Source organism: Physeter macrocephalus, chromosome 1 (genome assembly GCF_002837175.3).
Source record: "Physeter macrocephalus isolate SW-GA chromosome 1, ASM283717v5, whole genome shotgun sequence".
In the NCBI taxonomy this organism is placed as follows: domain Eukaryota; kingdom Metazoa; phylum Chordata; class Mammalia; order Artiodactyla; family Physeteridae; genus Physeter; species Physeter macrocephalus.
Genome location: NC_041214.2, coordinates 121,614,126 through 121,628,778, shown reverse-complemented (window position 1 = coordinate 121,628,778; position 14,653 = coordinate 121,614,126). Strand labels below are relative to the sequence as shown.

The 14,653-nt window shown below is 33.7% G+C and overlaps 1 long non-coding RNA gene across 1 annotated transcript in view; it reads right to left on the bottom strand.

Moving 5' to 3' along the window:
* The window catches only part of LOC112063984 (uncharacterized), a 123,167-nt gene that overhangs the window by 30,982 nt on the left and 77,532 nt on the right, over nt 1–14,653 (bottom strand). Inside the window, exons 3-4 of the long non-coding RNA XR_002891291.2 lie at nt 12,951–13,099; nt 3,540–3,711 (exon numbers count right to left, since the gene is read on the bottom strand). This is a non-coding gene — a long non-coding RNA (uncharacterized lncRNA). The remainder of the gene's footprint in view (nt 1–3,539; nt 3,712–12,950; nt 13,100–14,653) is intronic.

Below are 14,653 nucleotides of genomic sequence, written 5' to 3'. Positions count from 1 at the left end.
TTTTCTTAAACATATACTCTATGTGTATATGTATTAATATGCCACTGCATCATTTGTAATGAATATTAGGAGATAAAACTTTAAAACTATTTTCTTTGCCTGAGTATATAGCATCACAAAAATGATGACACATCCAAAACATGGTGAGCACACATCAAAAATAGTTAATTGTTTAAGGAAGTTATGCAAGGTACTAAATACTCTTTAAATGGAAAAATGGAAGATATTGTCAGCCAAATTTCATTATTAGTTAATTCCACATGACTCTGGCAAAATCAGCTACTCATGTGGAACGTCTATTAACTTTAGCAGGTGTTATGCATAACTAGCTTAGGGCGGATTCTAGTCCACTGAGTACAAGTATAACTCTTAAATTGATAAACCCAAGTGGAACTCCTTGCCATATTAAAAGGGATTTATCAAAATTAATTAGAAATTTTATAAAAGGGCTCCAGAGTCCAAGAGATTGTTTTCTTTTCCCTTAGTTCAAACCAAACCACATGTACATATAGTATCTTTTATAAAAATGCATAACTCATTTCTAAGCAGTAATGTATTTCTATTCCTATTTGTACACGAAGTTCCCCAGAGCTAATCTCAGTTGAAATTTATTCAATCTTTTTTAGGCTTTAAATGTTCCACTATTTCAGTGGCAGTTGCTGTATGAGTTCGTGTCCAATCTCACTACCCAATATTTTAGCTTTTCTCCTTAGAATAATTAAAGTGTTTGGTCAAACATGAAAGTAGGGTCAGTATGTTTGGAGCTGAGCAGTTTTCTTTATTGTTTGGGTTCCAGATTTAACCTGGAAAGACACTGACAATATTTGGTATAGCAGGCAGGTATATGGAAGAACAAAAATATAAAAAAGATAGACTTTATATGTTAACAAGGCATACATAATAGATCAGTTATTTGCTCTGTTATATAATTAAATCTACTCTCCTATATAATTTGTTATAATTTTTCAAATGTTCTATCCTATTTTTTTCTGTTGCTGGCAGTCTACATATTTATTGGATACCAATTAACTTTGACACTTTTGATAGTTTGGAATCAATAAAAGAAATATAATACATAATCCATTCTTTCTGGAAGCTTACAAATAGATAGGAAAATAAGATATATGTCAATAACTTTATTTTGATACTGTTTACTATAAGTACAATGTGAGAAAAAAACTACAGTTATAGAAGCTATATGTATGAATGTAGATATATAAAAGCTTGATTTTATTTACCCTAGCATAATTAAATTTCATTAATTTAAGAACAATTATTACTTAACTGTTATTTTATAAATTTTGTTCACTTTGATATTACTTACCTATACTGTACATTAGTGGAATGATATAAGGGTAGTTATTTTTAAATCTGAGCTTTAAAATAGCAGATTAAATACCACCTTTTAATATCCCAAGGATTTTTCCTAGAGTTTATAAACTGAGGTTCCAAAAGAATAAGTGCAACCTAGTTTTTATTTGACCATTTTCATTTAATATGTAATATCTTTAGAACTGCTATGCTTTAATGCTAACTTATTTTTCAGCTGAAAGGAAGCGTTGAACTACTTTGTTAATGATTTTAAAAACTATGATTATTTTGCATTTTTTAAAAGTGCATACAAATCTTTTAATCTCTGCCTACGCCCATCAGAACAATTGGCTTCCAATGTAATTATATTCAAAATGCAAGCGAGATAATAAGTATCTTGGAATTTAACTTGATAAATATTCATTTGCCTTATAGGGAAAAGAAAAGAACATTCTCATATAATTAGCTGCATATTTTTAAACCATGCTTTTATTGAGTTTTTGAGGTATATTTTATGTATGCAAATCTGCTAATTTATAAGGTAAAGGAGGTAAGGGGCATGGAAAAGCTGAGGAATCAAAAATATTCATTCCCATTCTGCTCTCCTTTCTGGGGAATAGGTTTCCTAATTATAAGAGAAAAATCATTCCTTCCTCCCAAGTCAGATTCTTTTGTTTTAGTAAACCCAAGTTGGTCAGAGCCCTTAATTATAAAACCAGACTTATCTTTCTTAATCGTTATAGAAAAGTCACTGTTAGTTTTTTTTTTTTAAACTCTACAGGCAGAGAATTCAAATACTAGTAAGAGAGGTTTTCTCTGCTCCAGCCTTGGGAGATGACACAGAAGGCACACATAGCTTTGAGGTCCACAGAATTCAAGCCAGCTCTCTAAGATGCACACGTAGGCCAAGACCCAGTACATGACTGCTAAGACAGAGCCTTATTTTCTTTTTCAGTGGGGTGAAGACTTGACACATTTTCATTCATACCTTACATTTTTAAAGTGTCAGGGTTTACACATTGTGTGTACACCTAAGATCAGAGCTGACCTCCCAAGCAGCCTGTGGGGCATTTTGCAGATGAGAGTGTTAAGAGGTTAGATGTCCATCCTCAGAACCCCAAATGGGCACAGTGGAACTGACCATCCAAATCTTGTGCTGGTCACTGTGTTTTCTACCTAGCACTAAGGCTCCAAAATATTCTGTGAGAGAATTGCTTTTACAAAAATTGCATCTCTAGTTAATCAATTTCTTATGAAATTATGAAAAAATTGTTTCATGAGGAGGAAATGAGTCACTTTCTTTCAGATTTCTACATCTCCACCTTCCATGAACTCTATAATTGCCTCAATTTACTGTAGTTTTGTATTTTACTTGTTCTCAGGTTTTATTTCACTTTTACTCCATAGTGACAGTTTTTTAGCACCATCAAAATTTGATCAGTTATCATAATAAGATAAATGCAGATATTATGATTGCCATTATGCCTAAATTACATTTTAAGAGATCAAATGAATTCTTGATAAAATAAATTAACATAAATGATACATGCATATATTATTAATTGGTTTTAGTTCTGAAATCATAATTTTGAGAGTGTGTATCATAAGGATATTTTATAAAGCTCTTTTTACGTGAAGAAAGAAATAGGATTCTGTTTCAGGTAGCAGTATTTCCCTGTAGAAATTTAAAAACTCTCCACCCTGAGTGGATAGAAATCTAGTCCCAGAAAGAAGATTCCACTCCCCTATTATAAAGTGTCTGATTTTAGAGGATTGCACTTTCAAATTCCAAGCTTAAACTCAGAGATGGTTGGCTTTTACTTTAATGCAAAAGTCCTTAGAAGGCTTATTTGTAGTGGTGGTGAAAAACAGATTGGACTAAAAGTCCTTTATTTCTGCAGAGCTGAGATCAGCACATATATTACTCTACCCATCTATCCAGAAAATGATATGTCATACTCAGTTCTGCAACTTAATAACATTCCCCCACTTGCACCCCACTCCCCACCTCAGCACCTGAGCAGGTTTCAAGCTCCTTTTATTAGACCTGGCAGTTCCTGAGCTCGGCTGAGACCCCTCAGAGCCTAATGAGCTCAAGAGGAGGGGCTGCCATACCAGGTGGAGAGAAATGGAAATATTTTCAGACCAGGAGTCCCAGTCAGAGTAAATGCTGCAAACGAACAAAAGAGCCTTCAAATTGACAATTTTTAGGGTGGGAAAGAACATACTTTAAGGGTGAGATTTCACTTCTACTACTTCTTAGATTTGCTTCATTTTCTCTGACATTTTCACACAGTCTGCAGTGACATCTGCTTGTTGCAACGGTAACAATGGTTCCTGAAGTGATGGGTTAAATTGCACAAGTCAGGCACGGCATCCATCCGCTTTCAAGTAGCCAGGCTGAAATCAGGTGAAACTTGTGAGATTGCTGTTGTTATCACTATCATTATTATCATTATTTTATGTTAAAAGTCATATCTTTCAAAGACTGTGCCCAGAAAACACAAGCTCAATGGCATCTAGACTAGAATAATGCAGAAGGCTTTAATTTTTTCTTTACCTTTAAACCTTGCTTAAGCATTTACATTTCTGACATAAAGTGTTTTGAATTATTTGTTGTGATCCTTTTGAAAAATATTCATTATGGAGACATTTGACAAGCAGAAAAGCACAGAGGAAAAGAATCATTCCTAATCCCACCACCAAGAGATGGCCACAACAGTTTTTATTTTATTTCTATCCTTTCAAAGCTTTTAACCAAACTTAAAGAAATACATTGAAAACTTCTATATTATGCAGATCATCCAGTGTATTTGGTAAAGAGTAGGAGTTTTGGAATATACTAAATAGGTTGCCAATTATAAGACTATCAGAAAGATTTCTTAATAAGGCATTTTACCTATAAGGCAGTACCCTTGCACTGACAACAATTCTCTATTGCTTTGCAGTTCTGTGAGCTCTTTTGCTCTATATAAGATAAAATGTTCATCTTTTTTTTCCTTCTTTATGATAAGGCCACATAAGACTATACTGAATATTCCTTGTATCATTCCATTAATAGCATTTGAAACAGCCTTCAAACAATCTCACTCCCTCGGCACCTGACAGCCATTTCTATTTATTTTCTCTGCTTTCCTCCCTTAAAAGGCAACATTTTCTGTGTGAGAAGGAGTATCCTACAAACAATATGAGAATTTCATGAACAAGATGCCTCAGCTGTTTTTGCTAGTAGGACCTCTGTAGGTTTGTAGGGAAATTAAACAACAACAACAGTAACAAACAAAAAACAAAACCCAGAAATCCCTGGGGGGCTGCTGGAGGGGTAGGAGCCTGTGTGTGATCTAGGTCTTGGCAGGTTGCCTGCTCCTGGCTCCTCTGAAGGCATATTTAATGTTGGTTTGGTAATATTGCCACAAAAATGATATAGGTAAAAATTTCCCCGTATTTGTTGTAAACTCGAAATTAGCTAGAGAATTAGCAATGAATGCCATTTGTCATAGGCTCTTCTTATAAGTCCTATGAAAAAGTTCTGAAAGAGTCTCCATGTTTTGTTATTGCCCCTTGAAGACTATGGCACATATTTGGGTAATTATTCAATAATCCAGAATGACTAGTATTTTAAAGTAATTTTAATGTGAATTTCAAATATTTACCCTGAACACTCATTGTGTAACCCCCTGTCCAAATACTCATTATTAAGTTATCAGAGAAAAGAACTACTTTCTTCCCCCTACAACTGAAATATTAGCTGCCAATGCAGTCATTTTATCCCATTATCATCAGATAAATCATAGGAATGAAAGTAACCAACTAACAATAATTATGCAATAAAAATGAACCTGAATTGAGCATTAAGGTATACTATTTGCTGTGCTAAACACTGTATGTCTCTCTATATATACATCTACTCCCTAATCCACATCACAAAATACCACATTAGGTGATGCTATTATAATCCCCATTTCACAGCTGAGGAAACGAGTTGAGAGAGAGTACATAACTTCTCCTAAATTACCAAATTGCACAAGAGGCAGACTAATCATTTGAAATTCAAATGTCTAACTGCTTAAATTCACGCTAGCTCACTAGGAACTATATTAAGTGATTAATATGCATTAATTCATGTCACAGGATGTAAGCATATTACAGATGAAACTGAGACTTTGGAGACATTCATTAATTTGCACACAATTACACAGATGAGTCTGCTTTAGATCTGTGTTCTTTCCACTGTGCCAGACTAACTCTGAAAGGAAGAGGTTTCTTATGGTCACAACTTTGTGGCCTGGCTGGAAACCAGAGGAGAAGAAATTTTCTTAATTGTGTTTTGCAAAGCTCTCTACCCCGACCCCACTGGTGTTTCCCCACTGTACTGTGATGTGACACCAGTGGTGTCAAAATATCAGCATGGAATATAATCCATAGGTTTGAGGACAATATCCCAGGAACAAGTACTACCTTATTTCCCATGTGTTGTGTCCAGAAGCCACTGTTCTATACCTAACATGCAGAGAGAAAAGAAATACATTTTTCTGACCCAGATACAATTGTACTGTTCATTGCAACTAGATTTGTATTGACTTTTTTCAAGTGAAAATTGCACACTTTGGAGAACATTATTTTTAGAATCCTGTGTTATAAATGCTTAACTGACCTTAGGTAGATGTTCAAAGCCTTGTTGAATTAGAAATATTCCGTGAAGTTAATACAGCTCTGGGCAGCAGTAAATAATTCATGCTTTGTTTTAATAGTTCTCATTTTAGCATGAATATTCATAGTGTATATGAAGGGGAAATAAAATCACTTAGAATTACTCAAACTCTTGGGAGAAGTAGATAAGATTATTGTTAGAAAGATGAAGTAAAGCATTAATTCCCTGATTATTTAAAAGAATTACAGTATATAGGTTTAAATTTTGGTGTAATCATCAATGCTGTAAATTAGCATATCTGTCACTGTCATTGACTGGTTGTTTGTACCTTAATTGTTATCAACCTTAATTTTTTAACATAATTGGAACACTAAATGTTATTTTAAAAGATTTTATCTAGCTTCTTAAAATAACTTGCTGAAATAAAGTGTTATGAGAATATAATTTTTGATATTTGATGTAGCAAAGGTAAATGTAGCAAAAGTAAATTTGTGTATTTATGTATTTTTGTATACACATACACAGCTAATGTATAAAAGCCCTTACTTATAAACAGTTAAGAGTTTACTAGTCATTACTACAACTATGAATTTATTGAACAAAATAAAAATCTGGGTATCATTTGATCAGAATTTAATAATAGGAAAGTTTTTGATTCATAGTATGCTTGAACAAACAGAAATTCATTGACTATTTACTATCTGCAAGGTACTTTGTAAAAAACTAAGGAGAACATATATATGAATAACAAATACCGTCTATCTCCAGAAAGCTGATACTGATGACTACTCATTTACTTAGTTGAGAAGATCATCCAGTAAAACTTGAAAGATACATGGAAATGTACAAACTGTAGATTTATTGCAGTCTAGTTCCAAGTGACCAATTCAATACTGTCCACAAAATCTATTGTTCTTTTCTCATAGATTCAAAAAGCTTGCTGTTTTTGTCTCCTTTGACTTAAAAAGCACTTCAAATTTTTGCCTTTCTGTTTGCTCCAGCCTCTTCAAAATCACAGGGGAAGCTATCTCAGACAAAAGATTTAAATGACATGGTGACATATTGATCTCATAACTCTTTATATGAAAGAAACTCAAATGCTATCTTTTATTTTCATTCAAAAACTCTTGCTGACTTTATTCTACTTTGATCCTTATAAAATTTATTTCAAAGCTCATGTTGTTCCTATTGTTTCTTTTGTTAGTCCTAAAACCAAATTTTTAAAAAATTAAAATACTTTGACCTGAATGTAAGTTTGTCATCAGTCATTATGTTTGGCATTGCATGAATTATAAAAATATACTCGAGATTCAAAAAATGCTAACTAAAATTATAATGAAGGGTTACATTTAAACTAGGCAGGCCTTAAATAAAATAGAACAAAACATGACTATGGTGAATTTTAGCCTCTTAAAGATATAATGAGAAGGGTATAATTTTCTTTTGTCTAATAGTAGACTTGCCAGGCAGAATTAAATCATTTGAGATAGCAAGATAATTCTGAATTCTCAAAATGTGACACAAATCACTGTATCAGGCAGTGCTTATGGAATGACCTTTTGTACTGAGCACCTAAATATAGTATTCATGATAAAAAGCAGGCATCCAAAACTAATCTGAAAATCTATTTGTTGGCACACAAAATGTGCTTATTCTTCTTGTTTCATTTTGATTCTCGCTTGGGGAAAACTTATTTAAGCAACATTAGAATCAGGAGAGACTGAGGAGAAAGCTGGATGAACATAGATGGGATCCTTTTCATTTTTATGTGTGACTTTACATTCCTCATTGTATCTGTGTCTTAAAAACATCTCCCCACCCTGGGGCTTCCCTGGTGGCGCAGTGGTTGAGAGTCCGCCTGCACATGCAGGGAGCGCGGGTTCGTGCCCCAGTCCGGGAGGATCCCACGTGCCACGGAGTGGCTGGGCCCGTGAGCCATGGCCGCTGAGCCTGTGCGTCCGGGGCCTGTGCTCCGCAACGGGAGAGGCCGCAGCAGTGAGAGGCCCGCGTACTACACACACACACAAAAAAAAAAACAAAACAAAACAAAAAAAAAACATCTCCCCGTGTACTAATTGCATGATGTTTCATTTTATTTTATTTTTATTGAATATGTGTAAAATATGTACAATATACCATTCCAAGATTTTTTTTTTAACCTAAGTATTTTATAAACTCTGTTATTGTGACATTTTACTAGCCTAGACAATCTGGGAGGCCAGTTCAGTGTGTACCCCATTTCAACAAAGGTAAATCCTCCTAGATTAGGTATTGGCAGTGGACTCATCTGGAAACGGAGACAGAAGAGGCAGACAAGTAGATTTTTTTAGAGAATGGGAGTAAACTTTGAACACGTTGGATAGAAGACAAGGGAATGAGTAAAAAACTATGAACAAATCCATTAGTTATTCAAGATTCAATTCAGATAGTAAATAGCGTAAGCAGGTTGAGATATACAGGCCATATGGTGGGCCTACAGAAGTACTCACTGACTGTTTGTTGTAAAAAAAAAATCTATTTTAGCTACAAGGGTATATAAAGCCTCCACAATATTGTTTGAAAAGATATATTTCACCAGTGAAAACAATGAGAAATAAGGGGCACCATTGGAAATTCTGTATATCCTTTAAAATTTTCTTGTAATGTTTTAGTATTTAGACATGCCATGTATAATGATTTAAAAAAAAACACATATCTGCGTGTCTGTCTCCCTAAATTCTAGCTTCCCAAATGTCTTTTCTCCACTGAACAATTTGGACTTTTTTTTTTTTTTCCAGAAAATAAATCATTTTTTATAAATGGCTCAAAGCTTGGCCAAGAATGATGAGAAAGGCCTTATTCTTCCATCAGGGAAGCTTTGTTTCATTTCTTTTTTCACCTGGATCCCTGGCCTGAGGTCTGTAAAAATGATTTTTTTTTTCTTTTGTATTTGATGTAGTTGAATAAAAAAATGACAGAAAGCTTCTAGTATCGGGAAACTATATATATATATATATATATATACACACACACACATATATGTATACATATCAAAATGTGCATCTATAGGTGTATCTAATAAAACTATATACATATATGTACATAGTTTTATTCACATTTAATTCATGTAGTACAGGGAGATAAGAATTTTGCTTGCGTGTTTTTAATGTAGTTACTCCTAATTAGAATGTTTACAGTTGAACTGTTAAATCCAGGTGATTTTTTTTTTTTTCTGCATGGCTTTCGACCTGGAATGTGGAAAAACAAATAAACCTATTACAATTTCCTTTACAATTTTGTTTTGTAACAACTAAAACGTTTAAAGATAATTTAGAGTTATAAAATAATAAAATGACATTATTATCATGCTTTTTATTTTGTCTAATTTTTAAATATTTTGCTTCCCCAGGTCTTTTCTGTGAAACAGTGAATTTAGGGGTACATTTTATTCTATAATTACCAAGAAATCACTACTCTTTGGGGGAAAAGTCCTAGGCAAGTCCTATTTATTATTACAGAACAAAGCCTTCTAAATTAAATTTCCTCCATTGACTGGTCATTTAAGTGTAAAGTGAAGCAATGTCTTTGATATCCTGCTAGGATGCAAACTCCATGCTGGCTAGGAATTCTAAGTTTTAAATCTCAACACCTGAAACAGGCCTGTGCACATAGATAATTTATAGTAAATATTGTTATATGCTTAAATAAACTGTTAGAACAAAAAGCTGTATTATATAGCGGGAAAAATAAAAGAATCAATTTGTTGCTCAAATTTACAAATTTCTTCCTTCTCTCTTTGGCATGTTGAGTGTGTAAATGGGGAGAGGTGTGTGTGTGTGTGTGCACATGGGTGCATGTGTTTGTACTGAGTGTTTTCTAATTTCTACTTGCCAGGGAAAGCAAGCTGACATTTGCTATAAAATCTTCTTTCATAATCTTCTTTCACAGGCTTCAGTACTTTTACCTCTTGCCCTAGACTCTTCTTTTCCTCTATTGATTCTCCCTTCTGGGCTATCAGAAAACTTCCTAACTACCCTTTCCGCCTTTAGAATCTTACTTCTGTGTATCAAAACATCTTTCTAAAAAAAAAAAAGCTTATTACATAAATTACCTTATTAAAATTTTTATCTTGGTCTCCAATGACTGCACTACTAAATCCATAGTGCAGATCATATTGAAACCTCACTTTCCAGATTGTCCTCCTGTCTTTCTCAACCCAGGCTCTGATACGGATAACTCATTACAGGTTCTGAATGTTATGCATGTTCCAGTATTTCTTTACTTGACCATGTGGAGGTCTATTAGGTACACTTTAAAACCTTAGCTTTAAATGAGAACTGAGATCTCTCATCTGTGAGATCTCCTCTGATCTTAACTCCTTCCGACACTCCCAAATACCTTTTTTCCTGCTGTTGTTGTTATGGGTTTGAAATAAGGTTTTCTTTCTTAATTATTATTTTTTTAATTTTTATTGGAGCACAGTTGCTTTACAATGTTGTGTTAGTTTCTACTGTACAGCAAAAGTGAATCAGCTATACTTATACATATATCCCTTCTTTTTTGGATTTCCTTTCCCTTTAGGTCACCACAGAGCATTGAGTAGAGTTCCCTGTGCTACACAGTAGGTTCTCATTAGTTATCTATTTTATACATAGTATCAATAGTGTATATATGTCAACCCCAATCTCCCAATTCATCCCACACCCACTTCCCCCCTTGATATCCATACATTTGTTCTCTGTCTGTATCTCTATTTCTGCTTTGTAAATAAGATTGTCTATACCATTTTTTTCAGATTCCACATATGTGCATTAATATACGATATTTGTTTTTGTCTTTCAAAACAAAGACAAAGTGTTTAATTCACTCTGTATGACAGTCTCCAAATACTTTTAAACACTCTCTGCTAGCACACCTCACAATGCGCGGCATTGTTCCTTTATGCAACAGACTATGAGATGGGTCATCTCTGCAAGCTTATGGTCTATTACCAGGTCTTATGGTTCATAGATGTTATGTATTTGTGGAATGAATGAAAATATATTTTATAATATACATTATTAAATATAAAATGTACATTGGCAAATTATGTGTTCGTATATTACTTTTACTACCTCTATTTATATAAAATATTAACATGTTTTATGAAACCACCATGAATGATTTATAGTGGTGACAGTTTGTTAATTTGTTTAAATTCAGGCACAAAGAGAAGACTAAGAGAAGTCACCCATTCCTTGCCTGATGAGGCAAATTCCATTATTCCAGACCCCTTGCCTTCAAAATTTTACATGCTGAGGATCGTTTTAACTTATCAAACTAATATTTCCAGCACACCCTCTGAGACAATTTTTAAGACCAAGGTATTACTGTCTTGGTAGCAATGGGAAAGAAAATCTATGCTTTTAATTTTCTACTTCAAGTAATAGGCAGGGAAAATGTTCATGGGTCTATTGGGTGTAAGGTGGTGAAAGAAGTAGGGTAACAGAGATATTTCTTGTGAGATAGATATTTGTTTTGAATAGTCTGTAGTTTTTTTTAATGCCTACAAATACAAATACACAGCACATGCATGCACACATGCACAAACACACACACATACACACACACCCCACACACAGGAGAATTACATAGCTTATCTGAATGTAAGTTTCAGTCAAATGGATTTGGGGGTAGATTATAAAATATTCAGTCCTATTTTCCTTTCATTTAAAGATAGTAAATGCACCATTACTTCTGTATTTTAGGCACTATTACCATCTGCCACTTCCCAACTCAGACTCAGACAAATCATCTGATGCCAAAGTGGTTCATGGGTTGCAAGTCTCCACAGATTAAAAGGAAGCATATGCAGGGCACGGCCTGAGACAAAGTGAGGCAGAATCGTTACCTTATAACAGCTATGTTTCAGTCCTCCTGCACATACACTGTGAGAGGGGTTAACCCCAGACTTTGATTTGTTACAGTGGCCATTCCTTGGAAAGCACCAGATGCCAAAGCCATCTTAATATTCTTCCCTATGGGCAGAAGCAGTCTATGTGGCTGAGGAGGACAAAGCAGCTTTAGGGAGGACCAAAGACTGATAAATTCACCTTTGAAGAAATTTTTGACAACTCGTCTAAAATTACCACCTCATAGACTATGTTCTCTTTAAATGAACTGCTTGACATTTTATCAAATGAAAGTTTTCCTAAAGACTTATTATTCACTATGGATAGAAATTTACTTTTCTGTCTGTCACCACAGTGATATTTATTTATGGAAAGTGGATGAAGTTTCTCAATTTCAATGAGTAAATTCTCAGTGGTAAACCTTGTCCTGAATGTTTAAAGTTCTTGAAAGTTTTCTTTGGAGTTAGTTGTTAACATACTTGATAAATTATATTAATTTCATGTGACCATACTTCAGAGACTATTATAAAAATTCATATTAATTCTATAAAATAATTTAAAAGAACTCAGCTTACACATAACCATGCGTGGGTGGCATGTTAAATATGCATTCATCTTGATATCTACATTTAAAGTTATACTCCTCAATTACTATATATTGTATATATATATATCTACATATATATAGCTATGTAAGTAATCAATTATTATATAATCAATTATTATATAAATAATCAGCAGGTCGGGACCCTGAGCAGAAAGGCAGGTGGAAGGGAAGAGGTAAACAGGAGAGCCAGTTGTTAAACATTTGCTAGCACACCATTCCACTGAATGTGTCCTTTGAGATTTCCCAAGTTGAGAGTCACTCTGTATTATGCTTTATTATATTTTGTCATATTTTGTTACATATTATTTTAAATGTACCATTTCAAACCACATACTCCTGAAAAATTCCTAATTATCGTTTATAATCACTGTTTTTTGAAGAGTCCAAATAAGAATTTACTGTGCACCAGACACTTTCTAGGCCCCGTGGACACAACATTTTGTTCCTTTTCACAAGGATTTGACAGTTTAGTGGGTAACTCCAATTTACTTCAGGTTTCAAATAAACTTACCAGGTGCATATCTGGGGAAGGGTGAGATCTCTAAACTCAGATAGCTCTAAGTGAGAATCAATCCATCCAAATGCCAACAATGATGTATAAATCTGATGTCTTCCTTTTCAGAAGGTTTATGTGCTGGCAGCTGGAATTTTGGCTGAAGCCTGAAACATTGATGGCCATAAGTCAGTATTTTCTGTTTGTTAATTAATAATAGAAAGTCTTATTTTATAATTACACATACAATTTAGAAATAGTGTGTTAACCTGTTTTTAAATGGTCTTTCATAGAAAGATTTCCAGGTAAACCTAGAAATCATCAACCTCAAAGTCAACAAAATAGCATTACTTGGACTTCAGCAGAGAAAAATTGAAGGCCTAATACCAGCTACATTCTTCAAGCAAGGTAGATCATTCAAGGCATAATAAAAAATTTAGAACTAATTCTGTTCTAAATCTGTTCAGTAATTTATAAAAGTATGTTTTTAGAATTACATTTAATACTTAAAAACTATGTTATTATTTTAGAACAAATTATAATTGAAAACCAAAGTGCAAATAATTTCTTATAATATCTACATACCTCTCTTCTTATAATTTAAGTCTGATATTTTACTGTATTTTATAACTGCATTTTAATTTTTATCTTTAAATATAGAGACAATAGATCTGTCATTGACATGGTGACAGAATAGCCTTGAACAAAAGATTAAAGGATTAAGATCATGAGTTTAAAACAAAATTGGTCTGCATTACCAGACACCTGGGAGAACTGATCTTGGGCATATAAACCACTTATCTATTTATCTTTTTATCCATCTATATCTATTTTTAAAATTGCACAGAGTGGCACCTCAATAAAACTGAGGCAAATTGAATTCATTAATGGCAAGCAACAAATGCATTTGACAGCTTGACGCTGTTGTTTTCTTGAAACTGAAACAAAAAAGGGAGACACATCCTCAGAGTTTCATGGGTACAATAATGATGTAAAGTGAAGTGCAAAAAGTCAATATTTCCATCACAGACAGAATATATGCATATGCATCATTTTGTTTTTATTTTGGGGAGAAAAGTATTATAAAAGTAAATGTTCAAGATATTCTTATTAGTATAGGTCCAAAATGTAAAGAAGTGGAGCAGAGGGAAGGGGGCAGAGGAGGGAGAGAAAACATTTAATTCTTTCAAGTTACCTTTGTGAGGTTAAAAAGAAAATTGATTGTGGTTTATTAGGCCCTTCCAATAAACACTCAACAGTTCAGCTAACTGAAAGCAATTGATACTTGTGGAATCAATGGTGCAGTAGAATACCCTAATGGGTATTGTGGGAACTTTTAATTCTCATTATGCAGTTTATTCGTTCAATGATTATTTGATGGAATTCTTGTTGATGAGTATCTAAAGCTTTGCTGCTTAAAAAACTGGTTTATTGAATGGCTTTGCCCTACTTTAGATCAATTTACAGATACCTGCATTATGATTCATGCAAATATAGAAGTATAGAAAAAATGACAAATTTACATAACTTATACAATGTTTATATTCCTTCCACTCCTTTTTCTTTTTTTTTTTTGTAACATCTTTATTGGAGTATAATTCCTTTACAATGCTGTGTTAGTTTCTGATGTATAACAAAGTGAATCAGCTATATGTATACATATATCCCCATACCCCCTCCTTCTTGCGTCTCCCTCCCACCCTCCCTATCCCACCCCTCTA